Source organism: Osmerus mordax (genome assembly GCF_038355195.1).
Source record: "Osmerus mordax isolate fOsmMor3 chromosome 7 unlocalized genomic scaffold, fOsmMor3.pri SUPER_7_unloc_2_3, whole genome shotgun sequence".
Lineage (NCBI taxonomy): Eukaryota > Metazoa > Chordata > Actinopteri > Osmeriformes > Osmeridae > Osmerus > Osmerus mordax.
The window spans coordinates 1-5,000 of NW_027120353.1; positions in this window are offsets into that span (position 1 = coordinate 1).

The following is a 5,000-nucleotide window of genomic DNA, read 5'->3' on the forward strand; positions in this document are numbered from 1 at the left end:
AGGGCCCCCATCGGCCCCCCGGGTAGTGCCGGGGTCGGGGGGCATGATTCTGGGGCGCCCCAGAGCCAAGTAGGCGCCTGGAGGAAAGGAAAAAAAAACTTTAACTTTTTTTTGACCACCAGGGGTGGGGGGGTCTCATGCCCCATCGGGTGCCCGCCCCGAGTGCCTCTCAGGCGGATACATTTTCACCCGTGTGCGGGAGACACATATGGTGCATGGTCCGTGTATACACCATATGTGTAGTATGGGCAAAACCACTGTAAAGTCATACTGCCATTGACTTCCATTCATTTTCCCAGGATGACTTATATACTCTATGGTAGCTGTCTGGTGGACTGGGGGCCGCGACAATGTTACGCTTGTAAGTCAGAAGCTGGGAAATGCACTGCGAAGCTGGGAAAACCGTTTTTCGAGCTCATTTTCGGTTCCGCCCAACGGATTTTGATCAAAATAGGCTCATTCGAAAGGTATTAACCGGGGGCACACGGAAAACCGGGACTAATAACGCGCACGTGCGCGTGCGCGAAACGGGAAGCAAAAGAAAACTTCAATCGGAGCTACAACCGTGAACCGTCGCAGATAGGGCGGAAATTTCAACGCACGTCGCTGCGTCTCACTCCAACTTAAATAACAAAACTGTCCCCAGCGAAATCGGTTGGATAAAACGGAAACGGGAAGCGAAAGAAAACGTTAAACGTCAACACCGAAATGGCTATCGTCAATTCCAATGTGAAAACAACTCGCACGTATGTGTCTTACTCTAAAGCAGTGTATAAAACTATCCCCAGCCAAATCAGAGCTACGCAACGAAAACGGGAAGCGAAACAAAACTTTAAACGGAGCTACCGAATTGGAAATCATCAATCCTGGGAAAATAACAACTCACACGTGTGCCCCTTATTCTAACTTGAATTTAGAAACCGTCCTCAACAAAATCCCACGTTCGGGTGAATAACTGTGAATTTTAAGGCACATGCCTCTCTGGGCTGGGAGAGTGCATTCAAATAGGAGAAATTGGCTTCATTTAGAGGCATCTCCACTTAGGGACGTCGTAGCACCTTAACTCGGGTGGCGTTGGAAAGGTCTGGTCCAGGGGAACACGGGCGTGTCAAGTTTGCCACGCGCACGCGCATCCCCGCTAAACAGGGGCCAAAACAAAACTTTAAACGGAGCTACCGAATTGGAAACCATCAATCCTGGGAAAATAACAACTCACACGTGTGCCCCTTATGCTAACTTGAATTTAGAAACCGTCCTCAACAAAATCCCACGTTCGGGCGCAAAACTGCACGTTTGAGGCCACATTTTCAATGATGCTGGAAACTTACATTCAAAGCTGGGAAAATGTGCTCATCTACAGGCATCCCCACTTAGGGACGTCGTAGCACCTTGACTCGGGTGGCGTTGGAAAGGTCTGGTCCAGGGGAACACGGGCGTGTCAAGGTTGCCACGCGCACGCGCATCCCCGCTAAACAGGAGCCCAAACAAAACTTTAAACGGAGCTACCGAATTGGAAACCATCAATCCTGGGAAAATAACAACTCACACGTGTGCCCCTTATGCTAACTTGAATTTAGAAACCGTCCTCAACAAAATCCCACGTTCGGGCGCAAAACTGCACGTTTGAGGCCACATTTTCAATGATGCTGGAAACTTACATTCAAAGCTGGGAAAATGTGCTCATCTACAGGCATCCCCATTTAGGGACGTCGTAGCACCTTGACTCGGGTGGCGTTAGAAAGGTCTGGTCCAGGGGAACACGGGCGTGTCAAGGTTGCCACGCGCACGCGCATCCCCGCTGAACAGGAGCCCAAACAAAACTTTAAACGGGGCTACGGAAAAGGGGAGGGCTTTTTCGGGGACAACCACCACTCACCTCGGTTCCCCCCATCCCAACTTGAATTTAGAAACCGTCCCCAGCCAAATCCCACGTTCGGGGGCAAAACTGCTCGTTTGAGGCCACATTTTCAATGATACTGGAAACTTACATTCAAAGTTGGGAAAAGGTGTTCATTTACAGGCATCTCCACTTAGGGACGTCGTAGCACCTTAACTCAGGCGGCGTTAGAAAGGTCTGGTCCAGGGGAACACGGGCGTGTCAAGGTTGCCACGCGCACGCGCATCCCCGCTAAACAGGAGCCCAAACAAAACTTTAAACGGGGCTACGGAAAAGGGGAGAGCTTTTTCGGGGACAAACACCACTCACGTCGGTGCCCCCTGTTCCAACTTGAATTTAGAAACCGTCCTCAACAAAATCCCACGTTCGGGTGAATAACTGTGAATTTTAAGGCACATGCCTCTCTGGGCTGGGAGAGTGCATTCAAATAGGAGAAATTGGCTTCATTTAGAGGCATCCCCACTTGGGGACGTCGTAGCACCTTAACTCAGGTGGCGTTAGAAAGGTCTGGTCCAGGGGAACACGGGCGTGTCATGTTTGCCACGCGCACGCGCATCCCCGTTGAACAGGAGCCCAAACAAAACTTTAAACGGGGCTACGGAAAAGGGGAGGGCTTTTTCGGGGACAACCACCACTCACCTCGGTGCCCCCCATCCCAACTTGAATTTAGAAACCGTCCCCAGCCAAATCCCACGTTCGGGGGCAAAACTGCACGTTTGAGGCCACATTTTCAATGATACTGGAAACTTACATTCAAAGTTGGGAAAAGGTGTTCATTTACAGGCATCCCCACTTGGGGACGTCGTAGCACCTTAACTCAGGCGGCGTTAGAAAGGTCTGGTCCAGGGGAACACGGGCGTGTCAAGGTTGCCACGCGCACGCGCTTCCCCGCTGAACAGGAGCCCAAACAAAACTTTAAACGGGGCTACGGAAAAGGGGAGGGCTTTTTCGGGGACAACCACCACTCACCTCGGTGCCCCCCGTCCCAACTTGAACTTAGAAACCGTCCCCAGCGAAATCCCACGTTCGGGCGAATAACTGTGAATTTTAAGCCCCTTTTCCTCTCAAGCTGGAAACGTGCAAAGTTGGGAAAAGGTGTTCATTTACAGGCATCTCCACTTAGGGACGTCGTAGCACCTTAACTCAGGCGGCGTTAGAAAGGTCTGGTCCAGGGGAACACGGGCGTGTCAAGGTTGCCACGCGCACGCGCATCCCCGCTGAACAGGAGCCCAAACAAAACTTTAAACGGGGCTACGGAAAAGGGGAGGGCTTTTTCGGGGACAACCACCACTCACCTCGGTTCCCCCCATCCCAACTTGAATTTAGAAACCGTCCCCAGCCAAATCCCACGTTCGGGGGCAAAACTGCTCGTTTGAGGCCACATTTTCAATGATACTGGAAACTTACATTCAAAGTTGGGAAAAGGTGTTCATTTACAGGCATCTCCACTTAGGGACGTCGTAGCACCTTAACTCAGGCGGCGTTAGAAAGGTCTGGTCCAGGGGAACACGGGCGTGTCAAGGTTGCCACGCGCACGCGCATCCCCGCTAAACAGGAGCCCAAACAAAACTTTAAACGGGGCTACGGAAAAGGGGAGAGCTTTTTCGGGGACAAACACCACTCACGTCGGTGCCCCCTGTTCCAACTTGAATTTAGAAACCGTCCTCAACAAAATCCCACGTTCGGGTGAATAACTGTGAATTTTAAGGCACATGCCTCTCTGGGCTGGGAGAGTGCATTCAAATAGGAGAAATTGGCTTCATTTAGAGGCATCCCCACTTGGGGACGTCGTAGCACCTTAACTCAGGTGGCGTTAGAAAGGTCTGGTCCAGGGGAACACGGGCGTGTCATGTTTGCCACGCGCACGCGCATCCCCGTTGAACAGGAGCCCAAACAAAACTTTAAACGGGGCTACGGAAAAGGGGAGGGCTTTTTCGGGGACAACCACCACTCACCTCGGTGCCCCCCATCCCAACTTGAATTTAGAAACCGTCCCCAGCCAAATCCCACGTTCGGGGGCAAAACTGCACGTTTGAGGCCACATTTTCAATGATACTGGAAACTTACATTCAAAGTTGGGAAAATGTGCTCATCTACAGGCATCCCCACTTGGGGACGTCGTAGCACCTTAACTCAGGCGGCGTTAGAAAGGTCTGGTCCAGGGGAACACGGGCGTGTCAAGGTTGCCACGCGCACGCGCTTCCCCGCTGAACAGGAGCCCAAACAAAACTTTAAACGGGGCTACGGAAAAGGGGAGGGCTTTTTCGGGGACAACCACCACTCACCTCGGTGCCCCCCGTCCCAACTTGAACTTAGAAACCGTCCCCAGCGAAATCCCACGTTCGGGCGAATAACTGTGAATTTTAAGCCCCTTTTCCTCTCAAGCTGGAAACGTGCAAAGTTGGGAAAAGGTGTTCATTTACAGGCATCTCCACTTAGGGACGTCGTAGCACCTTAACTCAGGCGGCGTTAGAAAGGTCTGGTCCAGGGGAACACGGGCGTGTCAAGGTTGCCACGCGCACGCGCATCCCCGCTGAACAGGAGCCCAAACAAAACTTTAAACGGGGCTACGGAAAAGGGGAGGGCTTTTTCGGGGACAACCACCACTCACCTCGGTGCCCCCCATCCCAACTTGAATATAGAAACCGTCCCCAGCCAAATCCCACGTTCGGGGGCAAAACTGCTCGTTTGAGGCCACATTTTCAATGATACTGGAAACTTACATTCAAAGTTGGGAAAATGTGCTCATCTACAGGCATCCCCACTTGGGGACGTCGTAGCACCTTGACTCAGGCGGCGTTGGAAAGGTCTGGACCAGGGGAACACGGGGGTGTCAAGTTTGCCACGCGCACGCGCTTCCCCGCTGAACAGGAGCCCAAACAGAACTTTAAACGGGGCTACGGAAAAGGGGAGGGCTTTTTCGGGGACAACCACCACTCACCTCGGTGCCCCCCATCCCAACTTGAATATAGAAACCGTCCCCAGCCAAATCCCACGTTCGGGGGCAAAACTGCTCGTTTGAGGCCACATTTTCAATGATACTGGAAACTTACATTCAAAGTTGGGAAAATGTGCTCATCTACAGGCATCCCCACTTGGGGAC